The sequence below is a fragment of the Lepidothrix coronata genome, unplaced genomic scaffold (genome assembly GCF_001604755.1).
Source record: "Lepidothrix coronata isolate B3197 unplaced genomic scaffold, Lepidothrix_coronata-1.0 Scaffold73, whole genome shotgun sequence".
NCBI lineage: Eukaryota > Metazoa > Chordata > Aves > Passeriformes > Pipridae > Lepidothrix > Lepidothrix coronata.
Genome location: NW_016690253.1, coordinates 1,006,954 through 1,023,491, shown reverse-complemented (window position 1 = coordinate 1,023,491; position 16,538 = coordinate 1,006,954). Strand labels below are relative to the sequence as shown.

The 16,538-nt window shown below is 37.8% G+C and overlaps 1 protein-coding gene across 5 annotated transcripts in view; it reads right to left on the bottom strand.

Annotated features, from left to right (window-relative positions):
• The window catches only part of SLITRK4 (SLIT and NTRK like family member 4), a 213,137-nt gene extending 210,397 nt beyond the window's left edge, over positions 1–2,740 (bottom strand). For all 5 annotated transcript variants that reach the window (XR_001875541.1, XM_017819312.1, XM_017819311.1 and 2 more), the window contains exon 1: positions 2,609–2,740. The gene's annotated coding sequence lies outside the window, so the exon portion shown is untranslated. The remainder of the gene's footprint in view (positions 1–2,608) is intronic.
• Positions 2,741–16,538: the final 13,798 nt, after the last annotated feature.

The window sequence follows — 16,538 nt, the reverse complement described above, 5'->3', positions numbered from 1 at the left end:
TTCTCCAATGAAAAAACCTCTCAAAATTCAATTAACTCCACCTTTATCTGCGATCTTCTCCCTTTTCTTTAGTTTTCTACAGCCATTTGAAACTCTTCCATTTATCAAAACATTTTACTAGTGTTCAATATAAATAGACGTGATCTTACCTCTTTAATCTTGATTTTGGCTTTCATTTTGAGTTACCTACTTTATTCTCATATGTCACTGTAGATTAATTTGTTATGCTAAGGGCTTGCCAAATAAATAATGAGCTTTCAAATGAGTCCATATGTAATAAGGTAAGGATTCAATTATTCCTAACATTATTAACATTTTACTACTGTATCAGGGTCATGGCTGAAAATATGATAGACATCTTTAGGATTGCCAAGAGCCTCAGTCTCTTACTTGTGAACCATTGTTACTGCTAAGAAATTGGCATCTAATGATTTGTAATACTGTCAAAGAAGGGGTAATTCTTTGTAGCAATCCCTGCAAGCAGACACACTTTATTTCAGTACCAAGCTTAAATTATTATGAAGTTCTTGCCTACTGCTGAAAATTATTATTTTGGAGAGGAGAAAGAGAATCAAGAGTCTAAGATTAGATAAAGTGAGGGTTTTTCCCTTCTCTTTTTTTAAGCAATAGATGTCTTTGAGCTAATTTTGTTTCCTGTCTGAGTGTCCTTAAAAGCAGTCACCAGCATGACAGAAGCTGCATTTGGGACCCTGCTGTGTCAAAGGCTCTCTGTGCATTAAAGGTGGTCTCCTGTACAATCTGCAGATATGACAGACCATGAGGGAAAGAGGGACAGACGTGCAAGTGGATGAGGTGACACCACACCACCTGCCAGAGGTATGTGGGAAAGGGATCCATGGGTCCCATTCCCAGCTCCCAGAGCTGCCTTTGCCACCCTGTGAATCCCAACATCTGGACCAAGGCAGTTTGATGTATATCCTTATGCGCTTTTCAAAATGTAGCCTGTCTTCTGTGATTGTGTCAGAGCCTAAAATATCGTACGATTGCTCACGAATTCCTTTGAGGATTCTTTCAACACTGCTGTAAAAAGGTGGAATATCATTTTCTTGAACAAAAAATATGCAGTTCCAAGGATTTGATTTTTTCCTCAGTTTTTCTATAGCCATTTTGCTGACAAAAATGAAACAGTTTTTCAGAGTATGAGATTGAAGAAAAATCTGTCACTTGCAGACATTTCAGAATTTACATCCAGAATTACACATTCAGCTCCCCTCCTTATTCTATCTACATCATTAGGAATGGACAATTGGAAGCAGCCACTTGGAGCCCAGTCCTTTTTCAATCCCTAAAAGTAAACAATAATCTAGAGGATCAATATCTACATTTCCTTGCATAATGCCAGGCAGAAATTATTTTCAAAACCTTGGAAGAAACCAAAAAAATGAATGTCCAAAACACACAGGTGCATCAACGGAGCAGGAAGGCTTGAGGGAATCACCAGTATGCCAGGTCCTACCAGCAGGAAGGAATTTATTAATGATTTTGAGACCACATTGCCAAGATTAACCACTGTCAAGTATCCATCTGCTTCTAGAAATTTGGAATCTGGAAACTCAAAAAACAGGTTCTGTACAAGTGGCACAGCTCCAGTCCTGCTATGGGAATGAATTCCTGCACCTGCAGACACCCCAGGGCCTGGAGGAGGTGACAAGTCTCTCACAGAGGCCTGTGGATAAATGCTGATGCTGAACACCAATATTTGGTCAGGGCACCAGTGAGGCACAGCCCTGCTCCAGGGCATGTGTTCTGTCCTCAGCTTGCTTAGAGGGATACAAGAGTATTGCCCAAGAGACCAATATCGCAGGTTAGTCATGAAAAACAGCAATAATGGTTCAAACCATTCAAACCAATAATGATTCAAACCACTGATATGGTTTGAAGCTGGCTCCCTGCCAAGTCTCCAAACCTTATGACAAGAAGTCCCCCCCCCTCCCCTCCAAACCTCAATGAGAAGAGGGAAAAAAACAACCAAGAAAAACTGAAACGAGAGAGAGACAGCTAAAGCAATATATACAAATATATTTACACTTATAAATGTGGTAGAGCCTTCCCAAACCTTCGTTCGCGAAGCCAAGCCATAATGAGTGATTTACACTTATATTACAGTTATATACAATTGAAACATATATACAATTTCACAAGGAAAAGGGAAAGGGAAGGGGGAAGGGAAAAAAGGAACAAACCCAAAATCTAGCAACTAAAAGAATTAGCAAAGAATATCTTACTACTCTCCTGGGGACAATAGAGAGTCGCTCTGGAACGATCGCCGGCAACCTCCGTCTCCCAAGGTCGGCAAGGCCTAACCAGGCCTCGCTCCCCAGCCCGACAGACTCAACAGCAGGGGACCTGCACCTCCAAGCCGCCGGAAGGAAAGAGAGCAAAGGCCTCTCCTCCTTTCTTCTTATAGCCTGGCTTACGTAAAAATCGTAGGGAATACTGGGTAAATCTGGGCCCTTCCTTGGTTACAAACTGGTCACCAAGGAAGGCCCAGACCAAACTACCACATCCACCCATGGCGTGCAGCCCTTCAGGATCAGGCTGCTCCGTTGTGGTCCCTTCCAAAGGGTCACAAGTTCTGCCAGCAAACCTGTTCCAGTGTGGGCTCTTCTTTCCATGGACCTACAGTTCCCTGCCAGGACTCTGCTCCAGATTGGGCTTCCCACAGGGTCAAAGCCTCCTTTGGGCATCCAACCCATCCAGTGTGGGGTCCTCCACGGGCTGCAGGTGGATCTGCTCCACCACAGACCCCCACAGGCTGCAGGGGAATCTCTGCTCCAGTCCCTGGAGCACCTCCTGCACTGACCTAAGTGTCTGCAGACCTTTTTATCTCACACATTCTCGCTTCTCTCTTGCCTGAAAATGCAATTGTGCTGTGGAAGTTTAGCCCTTCATAATCCTGTCATCCCCAAGGTGCTGCTGCCACCACTGATGGGCTCAGCCTTGTCCATCTTGATCCATCTTGGATCTGGCTCCATTGGTTCCACTGGACACTGGGGAAGCTTCTGGAAGCTTCTCACAGAGGCCACCCCTGTAGCCCTACCACTACCAAAACCTTGTCACGGAAACCCAATATCCCCAGTGAAGAGTGAGGCTTGGCAACGTGTCTCAAGTTCAGCTCTTTCTTTGTGTATTAAATTAATTTTTTCTGCCAAAAAGTAACCTAAAAAGAAGTCATACATGATGCATTCAACTTAGATTTGAATGTTATTCAACTCATTCAGGGACATGTTAGATGTTTTCATTTCTTCTCTCTTTTCCAGAAGTTCTTTTTGCTTAGATGGATTGCATTCAATGGTTTGAGTGGTGACAAAACAGAATTAGGCTTGCAAGTTTCCCCTCACTGGTAGCTGCCTACAGGCCAAAATACAGCTCTTGGCAATAACAGCCTGACAGCAAGGGAATGATATTTCCATTTGCAGTAAAAGAGTTAATGAGAAAAATCCATGTTCAGGACAGTCATTTGAGGTCAAAGACCATAATATTATTTGGGAGTCAAATTGATTTCTGTGTTGAAAAAATACAGTTTCTCATATAATTTCAGAAGATGATACTTGATATCTTCCAGAAAACCCTAAGAAGGTGTAGCATAAGTGAATTTCAATGCATTCATTAATGAGGAAACTAAATCTTCAAGGTAGTTTGCTAAGTGTAATTATGCTTCATTTGGTCAGTTCTTTATATTATCCATTTTGTGTTGCTCTAGTAATTATATCCAAGTACATTTGAATGTGGATTGGCAATGGAAGTTGTTCTTTACAGAAGGTTTGTCACAGAAAAAGTGGACTTTAGAGAAACTGATATTATGTGATTGTTACTGACTGCATTTAACCAGGAAAAGTTACAAGGAAAAAACTAATTACTTCAACATTCATAGCTGTGTCTGAGAAAAACATAGTTACACTGTGACATGGATGAGCAAATAAAATAGAAAACATAGGAGAAGCCTTGGTAAATACAAGTAGGAGACTTTGATTATTCAGAATAGACTGGAATACATTAGAGAAGATATAAGGTGGATTTGGTATGAAAGCAGCTTTGAAGCTGCCCAGGTTGTGAGTGAGTGCCCAGCATTGAGACCAGAGCATTATTGTTATACCTGGGAAGCAGCACAACAAAAACTAGGAAATATATAAAGGTAGTAAAAAACCTAAAGAACAGTTATTTCAATCTCAGGAAGAGTCAATCTCTCAAGCTCTTGCTCAACTAGTCAGTTCTTACTCATGCACATCTCCCACTAACTTCAAGAAGTTTTACCTGAACTGAAGCAAAACTGGTAAAAAATGATGGACAAAGATTTTTTTAGCCTATCTGGCAAAATGTATGATGCATTGCTGTGTGGAAAGAATCCATAGAAGTGAAGGATTTAAAAATCCACAGTGCACAAAACACACTTCAATCAAGTCAACTGTTCTTTCAGAAAAAGTGTTTAAAATGATGGAACAAGACAGAAAAAAAAAAAGGAAGCAGGAGCTTCCTTTCTGCAATAAACTCTCAACCAGAAATTACCAGTAGAAATGTAAAAGGTCTAGAAAGCTCACACTTTATTTACTACCATTAGCAATGCATCTATAATGTCAAAATAGTCATTCCAAATTGAATTTTCTCAGAAGAGAAACTGGGAATGTCGTGTCATCAGAGACACTTAGCATGAGATGGAAAACTCACATTAAAGAACACAAGAGAATGAATTAAACAGGTAAAAAATGAACATAACAGAGGTTAAAAAAACCAACCAACCAAACAAATGAAAACAAAGAAAGGAAACTTCATAATGTCACTTTCATGTATCTCAGACACTGGGCTGAAATCAGACTCTAAACCAAGAGAACCCCCCTCTAGGGGGCTAACAGAAAGTTAAGGGACAACCAGAAATGGAGGCTTTCTGCATACAGAAGGCATGTATATATTCTGACTCTGGGAAGTCAGGATTTTTTTTTCATCCATTTGATAGTGAAAAAACTGGTTAATAGTTGAGGCCAAGTTTTATAGAAGTTGGGATGTTACTTTTAATTAACATAGCCTGATTTATTTGCCCAGATAAATTCCCTGCATGATATAATGGACTAGTTATTTATTTCACAATGTCTGGGTATCAAAACAAATCTTGGAGGTCACTTACATTGGAGGTTTTGTTCTGTCATTATACAGTCATAAAAGTTAATAGTTCTTGCTGCTTGCCTGAGTTCAACATTAAGTTCTCAGATGAGTTAAGAGAATGTGTTAATTACTGTTCATTACTGTAAGAGTTCATGTGAAGCTACTTGGAAATTACAGAGCTGATGGAGAATATGCTGTGTTGATTTTTTTCTGGAGGGGCGTTAAGAGAGAAGGTCAGAGAGCCAATAAAAGCTGATCTGTCAAAAGTGAAACTTTTTGACAGTATCTGACTTGTTTGATGAAAATTTAATGGGAAAAGATTTCTTAGTCTCAGGTGGGGACTGATTTCTTCTCATTTTGCTGGGACGATCAAGGTAAAGTGACTCTGCAGTAGGAGAGATTTTTGGTTGAATATCTCTGCTTGACTTGTGTTAGGTGTGGAATCTCTGCCAATTTTCCTCTGTGCTGGAAGTATATGCAATCAGCAGCAGGTTTTGGGCCATTTTGTCAAGTGTTACTTTCTCTCTGAAATTTTCATTAAAATACTTCAGAAGGATCTCTGTTCCTACCAATAAAGATAGATCTTTAAGAGATTACAAAGATTTATAGCCTTTTTAGGGGCTGGTTGTAAACCTGAATAGGAGATGGATTTCCTACCTCACAAATTTTCTAGATTTTTTTTTTTTAAAGTGTAAGTCTTCCAACAATATTAATTTTGCCTTTTAGCACATTCCTAATCACCATCTGTCCATCTCTCTCTCTCTATGTATGCAAAAGATCTGAACTGGAGATCAGGAACTTTGCACGACTAGATGTACTAAGAAAATGGATTGTGATGCTGACATTTCTTTACATGTATAATTTATTTATCATTCTTAGCCAAGATACAGGAAATATCTCACCCAAGATATGAATCAACACCTGACTTTACCTACAGAGACTTAAACACTTATCTCCAAATTTTTTGGCCAGGGCTACATTCCTATGAAAAGGAGTAGACTAAAGGTCTGCTTGTATCCACCACTGAAGCTGTTTAAGTCATGTGTCAAGGTCTCTTTGGAGAGATGTGTGTGTGGTGAAGGTGTGGAACTGAAGCCTGCATGTTTTAAACAAATCATGCTCCTGCAGATTATTTCCACATTTTACATCAAATGGTTGCTGGCTGCCTTATGGAGTCATTTTCTATACATGAGGAATTCTGATGATTTTCGGCTTCACAGGTCAAGAGAAAATGAAGATCTCTCAAAATGGAAATCAAATCAGATGGAGGCACATAGGCCTCTCGTCCAGGTCTTTTTTTAGGATCTGGTTTTAAATTATTTCTGCATAATTTATGACACAGAAAGAGGCAGGATGGCAGGATGTGTATATCAACTCCCTCTAACAAACTATGGACAAATAAATGCTTATTCTGCCCTTACACCAAGCAGCATCCCTGAAACTATCCCATGGTCCTCAGCCTTGCACACAAACTGAACAAAAGCTGTGTTTTTTTCTCTTTAATCATGATTTTATCTTTATACAGATCTTTCCACCGGCCCAGTTCACAGTGCAAAAACAGTTCTGAGTAAGCAGTTGTTCTTGTTTAATTTTCAAAATAATTTACCAGCAAAGTAATTTATCAGCAGGCTCATGGGTTAAAGGGGTCTGTTGAGCTGGTTAATGTTATTGTACAGGCACTTTAATCATCCTGAAGCATGTCCATTTTTTTACATTCAACAGTCTTTCAGTTTTAGTGATGTCTGTACCCAAGATAACCTGGGATATTTCTTGTGTATATAGTATTGTTCTTCCTGAGCTCAGGAGCAGTGGTGGATACTTCAGAGAAAGAAAGCAAAATTAAAATGTCAGCCTGCTTGAATACATGGTCATTGTGAGTGGCTATGGGAACATCCCAAAACTCTTGAAACCTACAGCCTGTTGAGATCCTGACATGATAAGTGCTGGGGATGAAACTTTCATTGGCTTTATGGTTTTTGAGACAGGCCCGCCAATAAAGGAACCTGATCTCAGCTTCAGCTCACCAGCTTCTAGAAATTAGACAGTGCAAACCAGACAATATCAAGTTATTGTAATATCTTTTATCTTTACTTTCTTTGAGTCAGGGAAAATTAAATGAGATATTATAAAATCAGCTAGATAATATACATTGAAAAATACTTTAATGGAGATGACAGTGTTTAGAAGGAGAAAGAAACACTAGAAATATGTAATTTCCTTTTTTTTTGCCCCCAAATTAATTTTCCCACATGAAAGTCCTCATAGATTACCTGGGGAATTCAAAGATCTGAAATAATGTTATCTTTTAACTAAGAATAAAAGGAAAACAAAGAAGCAGCATAATTATGAGCTAACCATTAGAAAGTTCTTAGTGCTAATGTGAAGCAGAGGTCAGAATACTCATGATTTATAATCGACATCAGGAGAATAGAAGACTGTAAGAAGGGCTCCTCTTCAGAGCAGTGTAAGAATGCTGCACAGCTAATAGCATTTTCTTCATGTGGATGACTTTGTCAGTGAATACAATAAGCTGATTCATTAGACAGACCTATTCAATATAAATCCACTTAATATTAATACCTAAAAGGTTTAAAACATTTTAGTGATCATCTCGCACAGAGTTATTGTTAAAAGACAGGACTGTGTTTGCCCTGTCTCACATTCACACGAAGCTCAGGGAGCAGGAACATGAAAAGGATGGACAGGTGGCCTTTAAGACATAAAAGAGTATGAGGGACAATAGATGTGTCTGAGTACTGCTTTTGACAAAACCATTCTGTAACACCCCTAGGAGATCAGAGAGGCCACCAAAACCAAAGCAAACCCTGTTCTGAAGACCTGATGGCAGGATAGAGTCACTGTCTCAACGTTATCTTGTAGCAGAGCTCTGGAACAGCAAATTGTCAGAGAGCCCTCACTCTCTGCTCCTTGTGTGAGGTGTTGGGAGTGTGATGACAAAATTGAAGGGGGAATCCCCAAGGCTGCTCAGCCATTATTAGCATCCTTCAGAGATCCCCAGTCATGGCCTTTCCAACTTATATGTTGATGGGGGACAAGATCAGGGGGATAGAACCCTCTGCAGACAGAATGACCTTCCTATACTCCATTCATACAGGCCCTTGCAACTTCAGGAGTTAACGGTGTTTGTTACCAAATAGGGCAGAGAGAGATACAATACTTTGTGGGTTTTCCTGTTGGGTTTCATGTATTTTTATTTTATTATCGTGGGAACACCTAAAAGCAGGAGTTAAGGTAGGAGTCTGTTCTGTCAGGCAGGCACGGGACGAACGATGAACAAAAAACTGTTTGACTGTAAACTGGTACTGGCACTGTAACTGGTCCTGGTTCAGTAAATGCTCTCTTTAGCAACAACTGCGTATGTTTGGAGAAGTTTGAACCCTGGTTGTCACAGTTTAAGCCCAGTTAGCAACTAAGCCCCACACAGCCACTTGCTCACTACCCCTACAGTGGATGGGGGAGAGAATTAGAAGAGTAAAACCAAGAAAATTCATGGGTTGAGATAAAGACAGTTTAATAGGCAAAGCAAAAGCTGCCCCTGCAAGCAAAGCAAAACAAAGCAAGAAATGCCTGCTTCCCATGGCAGGCAGGTGTTCTGCAGCCCCAGGAAAACAGAGATCCATCATGAATAACAGTGACTGGGAAAGACAACCTTGAATCAATGCAAAATTTCATAGAAATGGAGTGCATATAGCAATATGTGGGGAAAAGAAGTCACAAAGCCACCATCAATCTTATTGAACTTGTGCAAAGTTGTCCTGTAGACATGTCCTGGCAAACTCTCTTTAGGAGCAAACTTGTTAATCTTGTTAATCCTGTTGGCATTTAAAAAAATATGTATTTATCTGTGAATAATATTTTTTAAAGATTTCTATAGAGGGAACACCTGTGTGTTACAAAATAACCAACCTTTTCCTTTTTTTTTAAAATTTGCATGGATATTTTTATTTTATATGGATATTTTTATCTTAAATTTATAGCTTTTCTTTGGGAATGCTTTTAAAAATATAGCTATAGTATTGTCTATGTTAGAGCTAGAAAGTTTTTGACAATTATACATTGATTTCTCAATAATATCCTCACAGTATTTTGCTGGTATAGCACACTATTAACATCTTCAGCAACACTGACATAAAGCCTGAGTCACAAAGAATAAAACCTCATTTTTTTCCCCAAAGATTTCAGGGTAGGTACTGCAATGCAGTGGTCTCCTCAACTTTGTGGAGAATTATGCTTAACTACTGTAACTTTTTCCTCAGTTTGAAATGGGGTAACTCTCAATTCTACTTAAGGATGTCTTATATGGGGAAAAGGAAAGGCATGCTTGTAAAGCTGTGGCTTTGAGATTCATGCTCTGCTTATCACCTTCTGTTTTTTTCTCTCTTATTTATAAATATATTAAGTTCATTAGTTAATTGAAGGGCACAGAAATATTAAGTCATTAGCACAGACATCAAACACTCACGAATATTGCAACCTTCTGTGTGGCCAAATAACACCTCTTTTTTTCATCTAAATTAAACAAGAGGTGTCAGACTGTTAGTAGAAATAAATAAGTAAATAGGTAGTAAGATAATTGGGACGCATACAGATTGTTTACCAGAAAAAAAATTGTGCATACTTGCAAAATTGCTCTAAATCCCTGCACAACAGAGAAATGCCAGAGAGGTACAAGGCATAAAATTATAATTTGTTCTATTAAAGAAATTATAACACAGGTCAAGAACAAATACATTCACTCAAAATCCTTTATCACCAGCACCAGGTACTTCCCAGTTTCTCTAGCCTGTGTGACAGACATGAATGATGGGTTTGGGATAGACTCTGATAGCTGGTGATTCTGAAGACTTCTCTGTTTTCTTCCCCAAGGGGATCTTGCAGCTCTCAACTCACAATTGCAGGGAATCCTCCAGAACTGGGGATTCACTACTAGTCCTTTGATCCTTCTCCTAAAATGTTTTTTTTCTTGGACTCACAGAGATTCCTACTGTTTGCCCTCATGTTGGTTCTGGGTTACCTTCACAGTGGGACTTTTCTCTGTTAAAGCAGGCAGGAACAACTGCAGCACAGGTCAGTGGCAAGCCATGATGGTAAATCCATCAAACCTCTTAAATTTTGGGTTTGAATTTCCCACTTCTTCACAGTCCTGGAGTTTTTTTGCAGAGCAATAAGTGTAGCTTTATTTTGAAGTGAGTGTTGGGTTAGAAAGTAAGATTTCTAGCAGCATTACAGTAATATTCTAATATTGTTTAGGAGTCGCAGACCTCTTCACTCTTCAACATCTTATTCTAATAGGAAACTAAACAGATTGTACATAACCAAGAATACACATTATACTGTACAAGATATTTGTTCAGTCAGTCATGTGCTTTGTGTGTACTTGCAAAAAATTTGGGAAAGATAAAGGAGTGAATTTCCTCTCCCTTCTTTATGGAGAAAACAGAATCACTACAATACCCCCCTGCTGTTCATTCATGTAAAGGAATATTCCTTAACATTTCAAGCGAACTGAGTGCTGGATCATGCTGAAGGTTAAATTTATTAGGTTGACTTTTATTCCAGACCAACTTAAAGAAGGTAAATTTCTGTTAGGACCCTGTGCCTGGCACATTTCTGTAAGGATCTTCATGCCATCTTATGGCTACTATTTTTCTGTAGAGATTATTAAAAAATAGCTACTTCAGGGCAGAATTCTTTAACTTCTTGTGATTTACAACTTGTGTTTGGGTCAGCAAATGCCAAGCATATACTTGGTGTTACAGTCAAAACAACTTGAGGCATGAAAAGTTTAGCTAAATACATTCAGACATTCTTTAGAAATGCTGTTTCAAACCAAGTTACTTGTTATGTGTGCAATATTGCAGAAATACCCTGTCATTACTGCTACTAAATCGGTTATAACATCTTTCAGTTGACTTAATGCATATGCCCAAGCAGAAGGCCTGCCTTTTTGTCACCAAATTAAATGCTAACTACTTTAATAGAGTTTTTGAATCCACATTAATAACAGAAAATGGATGAAAATTGCAGCATTAAAATACTGTAGATCCCAGTCAGGTTTTCCAAGAAAGATTATTATAAGCCTTAGGGTGGGGAGGGACAAGTGAGAAAAGTTAATTTGATCCAAATATAGCAGATTAGGGGCTAAATGATTTTAAAAGTTCATCCCAAAGGTACCTTTATTGGAGTATTCAAATGCATAAGAGCCTTTTTTTATTATTGTTTTACAATAAATGTGTTTGGATGGGTTTTGTGAAGCTTCAGTAGCGTGGCCCTTCAGGTAGCAGGAAAAATTATGAAGTTGCCCTTACAACCTCATTTACTGTCTATATGCATGTGTGTATAAAAAGGTATCCATTTACATATTGAAAACTGGATTTCTTTGTAATATTTTTATTCTACTCTCTTTTATGTTTTTATTAAATATGGTTAGTAGCACAGTAATAAGAATCACTATAAAGTAGAAGAAGTAATTCTTAAATCTGGTAGTATATAATGACATTTTCGGCTTTAGCTCTGAGACAATATATATTTCTTATTAGCAATAAAGAATAAGGAAATCTCTCACTAAGGAGAGAGAAGATGTGATTAGGGAAATGGTACTGTATATTGATTATCCTTCTAGCACCTGTTATTGATGTATTTAGATGCCTTAACTTTTTGAATTATATCACTTGCAATTTCCCAGTGGGTAAGTTTCTACCGTGAAGAAACTTTACCCTAAAAAGGTTGTTCCACAAAACTGCTCCATAAATAACTGGATTTGTAAATTCTCTGAACTATCAGCTGAGCATAATATGCAGGAACTCACTGCTTTCCTTTGGACCACTTAAAACGCTGCTGGAGAACATAAATTTCCCAGTGAGTCTCAAGAGTTCCCCGTGTGGAGCCAAAAGAATGATAAGAAATCACATCATCATGAAAATGGATTGGCTTCCTCTAACCGTGGGTGAAAAGGTCACTCTTATGAGAAATATTTTCAGACACCAATTTGTTCAATGAAGGTCACCTTCTGAGTTCTAGTTGAGCTGAACAGACAGCTCATCTGGCTTTAAATCCTCCAGGAGTTTTCCTGTGATTTTTTATACGGGTATTATATTCAAATGATCTTTTTTATTTTATTTTTTTATTTTATTTTTAACTGGTCCCTTAACAGTTTGACAACTGTACATCTGTTTCCTGGTCAGATTTCCTTACAGAGGTCACATCTTTTATTTGAAGACCCTTTTAGCATCACCAATACAACAAATATGCCAGTCACAACTTCACCTGTACAGGTGCATCTTCCCAAGTGTAGAAACAGGACTAAGCCTACTAATGAAGGATAAAGTTGAAGGTTCTCCTGATACCAACATCTGTAATAATAAGGGGCAAAGGCTTAAATATTTCAGCCTTCGTTCTTGTTTCTCAAAATGAATTTCTGGCAATGACTGAAGCTTGCAGGAGTCAGTCTGTCCATCCTGGGTGCTCAACAGACATTTGCTGCCATATTGGCTGACAGGAATTTTAACGAAATTGGAGGTATGAGAAGTCTAAATCCTTATGGCTTGAATTGGAGAACCAGGTTCTTTGATTCAGCTGTGTGACAGACTTGCGTTCGGTGGTGTGAGATAAAAAAACCCCAAACATACAAACAGCTCAAACGTAGTAATTGCATTCAATACCTGAGTGATACCATTAATTCACACGAAATTTATTTGTCCTTAGGGTTTTGTGAGCTTGAATGCCTTATTTTAAATGCAACGGTTAATACAATTTAGTTCTCTTTTGTTAAATCATCAAACAAATGTAATTATTTTCCCATACTACCACATTTTAAATGGTCAAAAGAAATGCTTGTATAGAAATGTAACTTGCTCAGAGGATTTACAAACCTGGAGCTAATACTGCTTTTAATGCACATTAACCAGAAATCTTCTTATGCTGTCTCCCACTGCACATCCTAGTAAAAGCTGACTATTTTTTATTACCCCTCAGCAAAAATCTAAACAATGGCAGAGAATTTCACAAAACTCAGCACCTTTGCAAAGATTAAATTTTCTATTTGAAATTTAAAGCAAATAGCTTTTAAGCTTCTGATATATTGCAATATTTAAAAATAAATACTTTCATTTCTATAAAGTTTCATTAGAAAGAAGCTCAGAGTAAGAGTATATTTTTGATAGGTTTGTCAGAACACATGAATCTAAACTGAGTGCCTGCCTAAGGAATAGAAAGAGCAAGTTAATGACAAATCTGATTAGTTAAATTCCAAGTGGCCAGGTAGAATACAATTAGTTTTGCTCCCAGTAGTGTTTAGATGAAGGGGGAGACATTATATATTTATATAATAAATATATAATAAATATATTTATATAATAAATATATTTATATAATAAATATATTTATATAGCTGCCTTCAAAACAAAGAAGGCAGCTATATAAATTTAGTGGATGACAACATTGTATTATATATAACAATATATTTTTCTCCAAATGAATGGTCAGGGATGAAATCAGTTAATTTAAGTATTCTAAGACTTGTGGGGGGTTCAATGTTTAAAGCAATTGTCTCTGCTACTCTGTCTGGGGTGTAGATGAGGGGAACAGACCTGCTGTGGTTTTTCCTTAACACGTGAGCCAGTGTGAAGTTTCTATCCAAATTATTATCAGAATCCTTAAGAAACAAGAGGACCTGAATTAACACTCAGGAAAGAAACTGTTTGTTTGTTTTGTTCACTATATCATGAAATCCTGTGCTTTACAATCCACCTAGTAATACTGTCCTTTTGGGTTAAAATTACTGCTCTGCCCTTCACTGAGGTGTCCCACATTTCTGCCTGAGAACTGCAGCCCTGAAACATCTTCACTATTACAAGTCAGCAAAATTATGTTCCCCATTTTTTTAATTAAACTGCTTATAAAACTTCCACTCACCAATTGCTGGTCTTGAGGGTATGATTCTTTGCAATGTGCTCTTTCAGTAAAGTGCCCCAAAAAAGAGATAATTTAGAAAGCATGAAAATCTTTCTGTGGATAATTAATGTAAACTATATTGTTAATAATATTAATTATTATTATTTCACAGCATGATTTTCTCAGAGTTAATCATTGCACTAACATTGTCTTTTCCTGTATTCAAGGCTTGTCTCCTGGGGTGTTTCCTATTGTTATCCTGTTCTTCCCAGTTATTAGAGAGAAGGCATAAATCTTTTTTCAATACGACTAGAGAGTGTTGCTGGGCAAACTCTGCCATCTCAGTATGGCAAAATTGGTTTTGTTTACCTACACACATTTGTTGCTTTAGTAAAGCGATATAAATTTTGAATTATTTTTAAAATGTTCAGATTTTTGGGGGGTTATAGATGGATAATAGTACCCACCACCACCACCACCTCTGACTGAGAACTCATTTCACAGAATCACGGGATGGTTTGGGTTGGAAGGGACCTTAAAGATCATCTACTTCCAACCCCACCCCACCATGGGCAGGGACACCTGCCACTAGATCAGGTTGCTCAAATCCCCATCCAACCTGGACTTGAACACTTCTAGGGCTGGGGGATTTGTTGTAGAGAACTCAGTTGCTGTAGCTGTGGGAAGCAGCCACAGAAAACCAACAGCACACTCAACTTGAGGCTTCCACAGCTTCCTGCATGTGGCAGCAACCAGATTACCAGGGATTTAGGAAGGCAGGGCCTGGGTCTGGCTTGCCCTCCTCACTGAAGTTCTTTTCAGTGGTCAGTGAAGAGTGGCCAAGTGCAACTAAGCTTTGCGTGCAACAGAATGCATTTTAAAGGTGTCCTGAAGCAATATTATTGATTAGAAACACAGAACCTTCAACAATTATAGTTTCCCAGAGAACCATATTCCCAGTTCCCATATTGTGGTGATGGTGTCGTTTTGCTTTCTTTGCAGTTTATAACTGATGTGCAAAGCAAAAAATACGAATGTTTCTCCCAGTCCATTAAGACACTGATAAGTGAATCTGTAAATAAGAATGAGAACTGCATCCTTTTGATTTCTACAAATCCACAAAACAATTTCCAAAGATACAAGGGATAGTATAAACAGAGAGCTAGTCAGAAACATACACTTTTAACACAAAAGCTGTTTCTTTAACAAACATATATTTTAATCAAATATATTTATCAAAATGAACCTTAATGGGACAACTCTTTTTCTTTCTTTTCATTAATGTCAGCAATACTTGGAAAAATTACTATTTTTTTATTTTCCTCCTCACCGGGAAAACTGTGTTCAAACAACTTTTAGCAGGACACTTTTTGAAAACAATCTCTTAGCCTGTATCATCCATCACAGTCATAATCAGTAATCCTATAATGTCCCAGCACACTAAAACATCAAAAGCCTTTTTTTTCATGGTGCTACTAATTTACACTGCCTTGACAGATGCTATGATTTGGGCTGAGGAACAAATGGAAGAGAAGAAAATAGTTTCTTTTCTGTGATGGTAGTTACAAGTCCCAAAGGGTAAAACAAAGGTAAAATCAGGGAAAGCCAAGGAGCAGAAAAAAAGGGATAAAATATCAAATAGAAAGAGAAAAAGGCTGCTGGGATAAAATATTCCGTGTAGAGACCAAAAGAAGCATAATGAGCTTTGGAGGCAGATCGGATAGATTGCTCCCTTATTTGGAATGCCTGTCTTGGATGGGGGTATATAAAGGTAAAATGTCCCGTTCATGGCTCCCTGTTCATGTATTCTCATGGCAGAAAATACTTTAAGGTAAAATAACAGGTTTTTTCTTCGCTTTCAGTTTTGAGGTTTAGACTGCTGTGTTTGTTGGTGAGGTTTTCTTCGGTGTTTGGCTTGAGTTTTTTGTTTACTTGCTTGTTTTTAATATTAACATATGGATTCTTGTCAGCACGAACATTTCAAGGTTATTTTTATTCTGTTTTATAATTTAAAAAATTCATATTTATTAATAATTCAAGAATTTTTATATTTAACTAGTATTTAACTAAAATATGCTTTCTCATAGGCTAGTCAGAGCTTCAATGTGTTCTTGCAAAAACTTATTATTACTGTATGCAGTGAGTTTAAGCGGAATGACTATTCCCCAAACATTAACATTTATGAAATTGAGAGTCCATTTCTTCCTTACTAGATTTTTTTTCCCCCAATTTCTTCTTCTTTGATTTGTCATTCATTTCTTGCATTCTTGGAAGCCTGATCCAAACCCTGTGAAATCTACTGGAGTTTTAGTTTAGAGAAATATATGCAAAAAACTGTTTTTCTACTCTGTTCCAGTTGTGTATTTCTCATGCTTATTTCCTGTTCAGGTTTGAGTATTTAATAGGATTTCTGTCTGTTTGCTGTGCTGCTTTTCCTGGCATTTCTTATTTTCTTTTCTGGCTTCTGTTCAGATTCCAAACCCCCAGCCATCCAACACCTTCTCCCC